This window comes from Thunnus thynnus, chromosome 6, assembly GCF_963924715.1.
Source record: "Thunnus thynnus chromosome 6, fThuThy2.1, whole genome shotgun sequence".
NCBI classification, from domain to species: domain Eukaryota; kingdom Metazoa; phylum Chordata; class Actinopteri; order Scombriformes; family Scombridae; genus Thunnus; species Thunnus thynnus.
Window position 1 is genome coordinate 27,865,648 of NC_089522.1, and position 11,157 is coordinate 27,876,804.

An 11,157-nucleotide genomic window follows, 5' to 3' on the forward strand; every position below is an offset into this window, starting at 1 on the left:
CCTCTCACTCTCTCCTCCTGATCCTCTCCCTTGCTTGCTCCTGAACAGACTGAGCCTCCACTGCACTCAGGAACCCTGTTTCTATGGCAGTGTGAGCAAGCAAGCAAGTCAGCAGGATACTATAGTGCAAATGTCTAGGGGCAGATCCCTCACTCAGCCCAGCGAACAGTCAAACAAGCTCAATAGCCTCTCACTTCAATCTTGTGCTAAAACACCCGCAAGCCACTTCAACTTCTGTTGCAGAAAGCATTGTTGAGACTAAACATGCAGTGATTGGGGGGAAAAAGAAAAAGAGAAACCCACTAAGGAAGTATTTATTTGCTTCTTTAAAAAAAAAAACAGGCAATGCAGCAAAACAAAGGAAACATGCATAAGTTTAGTAGCATGAATATTGATGAGGGTATCCTCATAAATATCAAAGCTTTTTCTTTGAATAGATGTCCAGATAACACATTCAAAGAGTTGTTTTATTTCTACATAGAATGAGATTAGGCAAATGCGTCATGAAGGATCAAAAGGGAGTCTTTTTTTTGATGAGCAACACATGCAAGCCTTTGCTTTGTTCTGTGTCAAGAGAGCTTGCGGTAAGCTGCTGTGATGAACACATGTATATCCACACACTGCTACAAGAGGCATACACCATTGATTTAATGAGAATGGGAGAAATTACACCTCAGTCTGCAGTTCTGACCATGGTCATGCGACATATTGCAGCACAATCAGTACAATCTTCAACAGAGAGAGAGAGAGAGAGAGAGAGAGAGAGAGAGAGAGGGAGAGAAGAAGGAGGGGTGGGGGAAGAAAGTGCACCCCCCCCCCCCAGTCTTCCCTCTATCTAGATTAGCATCAGTTCCTCAACAGCCTGTGGTCCGCAGAGGATGCTACTCTGACCAGAAGCTGCAGGAGCACCTTGAAATCAATTGGATGTGCAACACTGACAAAATAAATAGAAATGAATTGCATTTGAAGCGCTGCACGCATGTGTAAAATGCTGCAGTTGGCAAGCATATAAAATTGTTCGGATGGCTGTGTAGCGGCTGGACTTTAAAAGGAAGACGCTTGAGGCGGCGATTAGGTGCACACCAACAAGGTGTTTATTTCACCCATAATGAAGACTTAGCAACAATAACAGTCATAATCCTCCATATAAAATACTGTGGACCACAGGCTGCATGTGGTCCTGAGAGTAGCAGCCCTTGATGGAAACTGGCTGCCTTATGTAGCCTGCAACTGGAAATGACCTCACCCCCTACCACAGTATAGGGAAATCTGCCACTCACATTATAACTACTCATAACACAACAAATACATAAAAACACCCTTTAATACACTAATGTCAAACAGTCTGCATGATCTTAACCTGAACAGCAGATTAATTTAACACCCCTACACTAATTATCACATGGTTTCTCCTGGAACCTTTAAATTGGTGCTCACATACCCTGGGGACTCTTTTAGCCTGAACATCCTGGAGACGAGACACAACAGAGGTGAGTGACCTGAACACAAACATTACACATTATTACACAATCAAACAACAGTTAACACAACAGTCAATCTTTTCTCATTTTAGCAAAATTTATATGTGGAGGTAACCAAACTATATATTTATATGTTTATCTTCACAGGGTGGGCCCTCAATCAATTCCAGCTGAGAGGCAGCTACAGTATCTACAGAACAGATATCATTAATACACGCAACAATTTCAATACAAAAACATTCAGCCCTTCAAGTTTGTGCCTTATTCTTTTACCAGTACAATATACAATTTGTGCTACAAAATACCACCAGTGAGCAGGACCTTCATTAGAGTCCTAGAGTGTGTGTTCTGGATAAGACGAACAGCACAGATCTATCAGGGGAGAGCATTTCTTTGCTAACTGTTACAGTGGCTAATGCATTATGCATTACTACGAAATACTCCAGTGGAATGTTTTTATAACTATGTTGACTTGTCCTCGATTCATATTTTATCGTGTAAGTTATCAGAACACCTCCAAGGTCTCATGCATCATTTCAGGCGAATCTGCAGTGTCCACACTGATATTTATGATCCATGTGCTGTGGAACGAGTGAATAACTGGTGTTAATGAAATTACTCATCGGTGTCTCGGATCAACTCCAGTAGTATTTGCATTAGTAAACAGTTTTGTCTGGCTATGTCTGTCTGATACCAACATTGAGATAGGAATTCAAATGTTCCCCAATTTAGTATTTAGCACACAAAGACAAAGAATTGATGCAGCAGAAGCTCCACAAATTCTTCTTCTTTGTCAAAAAAATGCCCACATTTCCCACAATGCAACAGCCATCAACAGTTCAGGTATGTTATGCTAGCAAGCAGCTACTGTAACCGTGAGCTGCGAGCTTCAACCAGCGATGAGGAGCGGGCTACAGGGTGTCTAGTATCCTCATTTTCTAACCCCAGATATTTTTTCAAGCTTGTAGTCTTCATCCCCAACCAACACTGACTCAAGTGACATCACTTGAGGGAATTTCTCAGATTTCACAGAGCTCCTTCTGTAGCCATAAATGGCTTATACAACTTTTTTTTCTTCATGGTACTCTGAGACTTGTAAACAGACTTTGATGTATAAAATCTGTTCCTCTTTAATCACCAACCGCTTCGACACACAAGCACAGCCTGCTAAGAAGCTTACTGAGATTTTGACTTCCATCTCTGTCCTTTAATTTCTTTAACAATTAAAATCAAATCAAGCATCTGTAGCATCTGTAAGCCGAACAACGCCCCCCAAAAAAATCTAATATCAAAGAAACAGATGCACCCATAATCCAGTGATTCTGTAGTCAAATCACATCATGCAGTTTCTTGTGATGTAGTCAGTGCAAACAGCATACACAACAATATCCTTTAAACATTGACTATGCATGACAGACTGGTCTATAAGAAGGGAGCTGCATGACAATCGGCTGACAGTGGCAGGACAGGCATTTGATGGGGCATTGATGGGTGTAAGCAGAGGAATAATGATGCCTCAGCTAAAGGTAGACTGCTGATGAGCGTTAGCCAAACAAATGCCAGTATGTAGCTGGGTACAATATGTATGAGCTCAGACTGTCGGAAGGAAAGAATTGCTGTCCCACATGATTTATCGTCTGTTGAGGGATCATGACATTGGACATGACATCTCAGATGGGATGTCAGATTAGTGGCCTAATTTTGATGAAACTTGGACAGATGCTGAATTTTGACTGTGTGTCTTGATATAATAATATATTTTATGGCTTCTTGGGAGCACAGTAATTAAAGTAAAGGCCAAATTTGACTTTGACCATCCAAATCTGTTAAGCCCCTTTGATACAGAGAACTTGCTACACATATCTACACATATCTTTGCAAATCATATTAATCTAATTACAGAGCTGTAATTAAAGGTCTCCTTCTTAAAGCAGTATAATCCATTTTTTTGGTCACTAGGGGGGTAGTGGAACAGCTTCTAAACACAACATTGACATATTGTCAGTTGCATATTTGTACTGCTTTTTTTTCCAGATACGAGTAGTGTAAGGGATTAAAAATTGAAATTTAGTAATTACATTACGGTTACTAATCCCACTAATGCTCCGTTACTTGTTTGCTGTCTCGATGGTAATTTGATGGATGTTTGATGTCAATTTGGTCCGGTATTCGCTTGAGTGGTGCGGGGGCTAGAGGTGAGCGAATGCAGTTAGCTGCTGCCAAAAGAGGAGAAATGTGAGTCCAAGTAACTCCAAAGTTGTTTTATTTACATGTTGTGTCTTAGCTGGCTAATGTTAGCCACTGGTAAGGCTACATTCAGGAATAAACTGAGGAACTTCAGAGTCGGAGGCTGTGAGAACGATGCAGCTTCACTGAGAGGACGGGACTTCATTCAATCACCACGGCGAACATTAAGCTAGCTGCTGGTGGTCAGTAAACGCCTCCAAACTGTAGGCTGGCTGCTTGTTAAAGCACAATATCTCGTTTTCTTTTTCTACACGTGTTAAACACAGATGAGATTAACTGATTAGTCAATTGATAGAAAATTAATCTGTAAACATTTTTATCATCGAATAATCATTTTAGTCATTTTTTAAGCAAAAATGCCCCAAATTTCCTGGTTGCAGCTTCACACATGTGAGGATTTGAAGCTTTTCTGTGTCATACATGATAGAAAAACAAAATATCTTTGGATTTTGGACTTTTGATCAGACAAAAAAGACATTTTAAGATTTTAAAGGGCATTTTTCCACTATTTTCTGATACAATGAATCCAGAGAATAAAGAGCAGATTAATCGATAATGAAAATAATTTTCAGTTTCAGCTCTGATTCAAAATTGTTTAAGGCAGCTGATGGCTGAGTGACAAATGTAAAGTAACGAGTAACTAATTACTTTTGCTGTTGGATAATTATTAAAGTAATGTGATTTTTGAATGAGTAATATGTAATGTATAAATGATTACAATTTCCAAGTAATTGAAGACAACACTGTTAACCACTGTAAAAAGTTGCAAATGTGTCAACCTAATTACTGGTCCTGTAGACATAATTCCAATATTCATTCTCCTTTGAGCTCTGCTTTGGTCTTCACCAAGTCTTTATGGGAAATATCTGCCTCTTTAGCTGCTAAATGCTTCACTGTGTTCACCAGCTAGTAGCTACCTTTGTCTGTGGTGTTTGGTGGTGGCCAGGTAATGTACAGTGGGTTTATCAAAGCTTGTTTGCTGAAAAAAGCTTCATGCTTCTGTTTCCAGCAGAAGCAGGAAGCAGTGAGAGTGAACCAAAACAGTAATGTTGCGGGCGGTAAAACCAAAACAATGAGCTGAAAGACGCTAAAATGCTCTCTATATAATAGAAGACTACTGGAGACTTTTTACCACTGATAAGGTTTACCAGTGACACAAATGTATTTTGACAGATATGCAGAAAACAAGAAAATAATGGTGACCAACTACACTTGATTTGCTTTTTCTTGCTGTAGATATATAACTACTGCACAGACATTAAGTAAAACCCCGTGGGCTGTGCCAGCTGGTCCACAGGCGACAGACACTAATGAGTGGGGCCATAGGGACTAGACTTGTGTCTAGGTGGGGCACAAGGTCCTTGTTTGGCTTGACTCCAAATATTATGAGTATGCAGTGTACTACTTTCCTATGGCTCTAAGAAGTGAATATAACTGGTAGAAGGACAATGTCAGTATCAACTAGGGATAGTTATAAATAATATATGAATCGATCACTAATCAGACATGTACATGTTATATCTTTTTTCCTTTAGTATCGATGGACTGTGAGCAAACGTGGAATTTGAGATGATATTTTTTTCTGGAAACTACATTTAAGAAAGCAGGGGTTGTATTATATTCAAGGAATAGAAAAATGCATCAGATATTCTTTCTTCTTGAATCAAAAGAGTGTCTCTTACAGAGAGTGCTGCATTATTGGTTGTTTGTAGCCTAACTGTTGCAAGGCTAGCGAGTTTCTTCAAGTCCGTTTATAGTCTTTTAGAGTTAGACAGCCCCAAGAGTCTTTAGTATTAAATCCCTGGTGAGTGAAAGCGAGTTGAAAGCGTCTCTCTCAACGTCGACTGCAGACACAGCGGGGCATCAGCTGTCATTCAGCAGTCATGAATTGCTGAAGTTACAGTTGATGGCGAGCTCAAAAGAAAGAAAGGAGACAGTGTGAGGATGTGACTAATATCTACACAAATGTGGGATTTACATTCTGCCTTGTTGGAGGTATTTAATGTTTTACTTTTAAAGTGCTAAAGCCCAGAGACAGCTGGTCTGCCTTGGATGGTAAAACTCAATTCCAAGGAGCATATCAACAGCATCACCAAGGTTGCCTTTTTCCAACTCAGAAACATTTCCAGAAGCAGAGGCTGTATTTCTCAATCTGACTCAGAGAAACTCATGCATGCATTTGTCATGAGCAGGCTGGATTATTGCAATTTTCTGTTTATGGGTCTTCCAAACAAAACAATCCATAGATTTCTTATTCAGAACTCAGCCACACAAATTCTAACCAGAACAAAAAGATCAGACCATATAACCCCATTCCTCTGAAACCTTGCTTCCTGTTGTTTTCACAATACAATTCAAAATCCTCCTTTTTGTTTACAAAGCGCTGTCTGGTCTGGCTCCACAGTACGTCTCAGACATGCTGTCAGTTTATAACCCCAGCAGATCTCTCCAGTCACAAGGTAGAAATCTCCTCCATGTGCCTAGAGCACTTTCAACGTCTGGTGAGATGTCATTCAGTATTTATGCACCTAAAGAATGAAACAGTTTGCCTGCTGAGCTTTTCTTAAATGAACACACTGTATTTGTACAGTATGTCTGTTTGTATGAGTGTATGTATACATGTTTTATATGTATGTATGCATGGATGTCTGCTGTTTTCTTCTTTCTTATGAGATGGTAAATTTGAATTTAATTGTATTTTACATCTTACAGTCAGGGTCATCTGATATTTGACCCAATATGGTAGATTTCTTCTCCATGCAATTACTCTATCCGTCATCAAGTATATTACATGACTACTCGACATGTGAAAAACATGAGAATCAACATCAGTCTATAAAACTTCCTTATTATAAATGCAAAGGGCAGGGTCTGCCCCGGCAGACTACGAGACTGACATGAGGTGATGGAGATCCTCATGCGGCCCAAAGTAATGAGGGTCATGACACGACTCTAGGGCCTGAATCACAGCATATAAGGATTCAGGACTTTTTACACTGTTGGTGAGATCACCATACGGTCATAAGAGCTGCTAGTGTCTTGTATAGCTGCAACAGCCCTCGTGTCACTCGTGTTGAGAGACAAAGCAAGCCGCAGGCAGTAAATTGTCCTCCCGATGATAATGATGCCAAAGACGGCCCCAAGGGCAGTCTCAGGAGCGGCAGAAGCACCACCATGGTGAGCAGAAAAAAAATTCTCCTTTGTCTCGGCTTGTTTTGCAGAGAAAATGGTCACCATGGTGCCATTTTACATGTTACCATGCTTGTGCTACAAAAGAGAGCCCAGCATGATACATAACTAAAAGCAAAGTCACAACAGGGCAAAAAAAGCTGAAAGACAGCAGCAACCACAAACACAATGGAGAGTCTACCAGGCCACCCAGGTGGTTTGCAAGCCTAGGGAAACTGGGAAACCAACGAAAACGCTCAGATATCAGATGTAAGCTAACGTAGGACTGGGAGAGCATGCAGTCGCCTAACAACTAATTTACCTCTGATGGATGGATAAATAACCAAAGCTGTCCCTTCTGCAAGAGTAACCTGAGCATCTGTACCTGACTGGCTTAAGTGGATTAACACTGATTAGGGGGCACTCAGGATAGATATCTACCCAAGGGGGCAAAACAGAGAAATAGCAATGCCACACAGCATAACGTACACCATAATAGTCTAAAATACAGCAAAGAGGAAACATTTTGCTGAGGTGTGCTGTCACCACAATACCACAATAATCCAGAGTGTTAAAGATAATGAGGGACTATCTGCAAGAAGATTACAGATGAAAAAAAAGAAAAGATGAAGAGATTTCCTGATGACAGAGTATATGTGGAGGCATTAAGTGGAAAATCAAAGACTTTGCAGCTTGAATCTATTGACCTGTGAATGTGTAGCTCGATCTTATCCAGTATTGAACACTGCCTCAAGCGATCAGGAAGAAAGAAGAAAATGCAGCATTTGACTATCAATGACTTGGGTGTTTTTTTTCACTATTGCTCTAATAGAGCTGTGATGTTGGAGGAGCTATTTTGGGAATCACTGGTCCCAGAAATAAAAATCCCATTCATATTTTTCTGTAGACAATGTTACGTGACTCACAGTTTGAGCACTTCTACAGCTTTGATTGGCATGAAACTCTCCCGGTTAAATCATCAGTACAAAAGACGAACAACTGCATTAGAAAATATCTGGTTCTTTGATAAAATGTTGAAGGTATAAGACTGTGTACATAAAGATTTCAGGTTTGAAGTTAACTATGGCTCCCAAAGTGTATTTTGGCAAGAAACAGCCAATCAGTGAGCTTAAAATTCCATGACGGCCGGCTGAAGCTCAAGATTAAGGTGTTGAGAAAACTGATTTTACAATCCGCGTCAGTCGGTTCAGTTTTAATTCCTGGGTCACTTTTGAGTAAATACAGCAACTATGGCAAAGTGTTTTGATTCAACTAGTGTTTTGATTCTCCATAGCAACTGCAGCTGAGGCTCATGGGTATTGTAATATTCTTAATCGTCTGCCATACCAAAATCACAGACAAAATGTGATTTCTCAGAAACAAAGTTGAAATAATTAAAACTAATTGTCATAATATAAACCTAAATGATCATTACATAATCTGAGAGAGTTCTGTGTTTCAGTGTTAAGTAATATTTAAGATATTGTTTAAAGAAACATCTTAAATGGGAATACACAAAGGGGAAAAGCACTCTTGAAACTCCCACTCTGCAGCTCTAATGCAACAATGAACGAGGCTCATGGGTACTGTAGGATTTATTAGCCATCCACCGTATCAAAATGAGGCACAAAACATAATTTCTCAGAAACAAAGTTGAAATCGTGGTCATAGCATAAACCTTCAGGGTTGTTACATTATCTGGGAGAGTCCTGTGTTTCTATGTTAAGTAATGTTGAGGATGACATTTAAAAAAAATTTAAATGGTAAAGTAGAATGGGGAAAAACACCAAAACTGCAGCTTACTGACCCATCTTTGATTTCTCAGGATGTTTCCAGTTTTTCCCTTGTCACTCTTTCTGGGTCAGTATTCGCCTCTAAACCCACAACCTGCATGCTTCACCCGTTCACTGAAGTTCTAGGATACAAACTTTTTTATATTTCTACAGTCTGTCTTATTTTTCAGTTCAGTTTCAAATGGAGCCACAAACCCATCACACCAAACTTAAACACCAAACATTTTAGAACCACCTGGTTTCAAATCCTTTATTCTACTGATACCATCCTCAAAAATTGGTCAGCAATCTCGCTATTTATTGACATTTTCATTTAAAAAGTAGCAGGGGATTGTGTGTCTACCTGCTACCCTCTAGTGTATGTGGACAATTTCAGATTGCCCACAAAGGATCTTTGATTGTTATTTTATTTTTTACTTTAAGCCTTCAAGTAAATTTGAATTTCTGGTGCAGGCAATACAAGTGCAATGCTTTTTCCTGGAATAGAGAAACCATTAGACAACTGTTTTCTGCTCTCAAGATGGTTCAATTTCAGATTTTTACTCATAGCAATTCCTTACCTCTTGCACAAGGACATACAGTAGCCTAAATATTCTCTCGGGGGAAGCTCTTCTGGCTCATCCACTGCTTATTGTTGTTCTCTTCATCATGAAAATGTCAGAGTGCCATAGCACAGTGTGCTCTGCTTTCAAAGGGAAGGGAAAAAGAAATGATTTGATAGGTCCTACCTCACCTACTTAAAATGTATTCCTAATCCCTCTGTAACCCTTTCTTTTACAGTCCCCTAATTACTAAGTTTTTACCCGGTAAATACATGGTAAATTAAAGTACATTATTGGGTAATTACCATTGGTAATAAGTAGGTAAATACAAAGAAACTACAAATGAAATACTTAGAAAAACCTCCTCTAATACCCATCATTACAATTGTAATTATCTCAAGTTTATGTTGGCAACAGCTTAAGTTTAATTATGTTCTATCTAGAAATTAAAATTGTACTTTCCAATATAGTTGGTAACTATAACTAGTATATAGTTATTGTTCATGACTACACCCATTTATAAAGGTTTTATTAGATTTACCATATACTTAACTGGTAACAACCTCAGCAGGAACAGTTTTCCTGTAGTGTCATGGTACATCTCAAATACTGGGTACTGTCTCGCAGATGTTTTTACAATTTAAATTTATAACTATTATACACGTAATAGAAACTAGGTTCAAAGAGACATCTCCCTACTCCCTTGCATGTATATTCAACTTAGGCTATGATGCTACTTTGTTTACCTGGGCTCTGAGAAGTAAACATGAAAAGATTGAGTGGCCAATGAATCAGTGGTGATTTTTCTTATAATTTTATAGTATTCCACCAAAAATTAACTTTATCTGGTACCAGTAAAGCAAGGCATTGCTCATATAAATGAAATACATTTCTTCTTCTGATGAAATTTGCAGCAGACTAGACGCAGCAAAGGCATATTGCTGCCCTCCACAGTTGTCTCTTTGAACCCAGTTCCTGTTCCTGTGTACAATAGTTATATATTTACATGGTAACTACAATTTAAGCTTTGTGTTGGTGTAACCCAGCTGTAATTTTAGTCAGATTATGTCATTATTTTGTCATTTTCATCCAATACGTAACGCTCTTTAAGTGTTACGAAAGTACTACTTTACAATCGCTTTACAGTTTGTTTGTATACAATTGGTTTGTATATGAACAAACCGGTAGGAGGAAAAGCGGGCTCAGATTGTTGTAGCTGTCACTAGCTGGTTGTAGAACTCACTAGCCTAGTGAGCATTCATACTTAAGATGTGTGACACTGTCTGTCTTATGGTGATGTGTTGCCTGCCTTATAGTAAACTTTTAACAACCAAATTCATGTTTATTAGCATGCTAATCGCAAGTTAAGCTAATAGCTAATTAGCCACCATGCTAGGTATACTTTGGCAAGAAGTTTGTACAAGTTACCTCTGTGTCCAGAATGTAAACTCACATGGTTTATGCTGTTTTAAGCCGCCCAGCCTCACCTTCCAAGCATCAAGGAGAACCTACAGTGGCGGCACAACTCGCAAAAAACTTGAAAGGTCCTCTCGAGAGCCAGTGGTTGGTTAATCTGTTCTGGGCTACTGTAGAAACATGGCAGTGCAACATGGCAGCCTCCGTGGAGGAGGACCCGCTCCCAATGTAGATATAAAGAGCTCATTCTAAGGTAACGAAAACACAACGATTCTTATTTTCAGGTGATTATACACTAATTACAACTTATTTATGAATATTATATTATATTTCTGTTAAGTTTGTTCCACTAGATGCCAGTAAATCTTACACATTAGTCCTTTTAATATACAGTGAGTTATAGTTTGTGTTGTTTATTAAACCTAGAGCACAGTACTGTTTATTATTGAGCTAAAGAAAAAGGGGCTCAGATGGTTGTAGCTGTGGCAGAGTCAGCCTGTGAGAGCTAGT

At 39.1% G+C, this 11,157-nt stretch overlaps 1 long non-coding RNA gene across 1 annotated transcript; it reads right to left on the reverse strand.

The window, feature by feature from the left end:
• Positions 1 to 823: 823 nt before the first annotated feature.
• On the reverse strand, positions 824 to 10,957 carry LOC137184985 (uncharacterized). The gene is made up of 3 exons (XR_010928732.1): positions 10,685 to 10,957; positions 9,250 to 9,371; positions 824 to 1,499 (listed from the first exon to the last, which is right to left on the reverse strand). It is a non-coding gene; the product is annotated as an uncharacterized lncRNA (long non-coding RNA).
• Between the last annotated feature and the right edge of the window lie 200 nt (positions 10,958 to 11,157).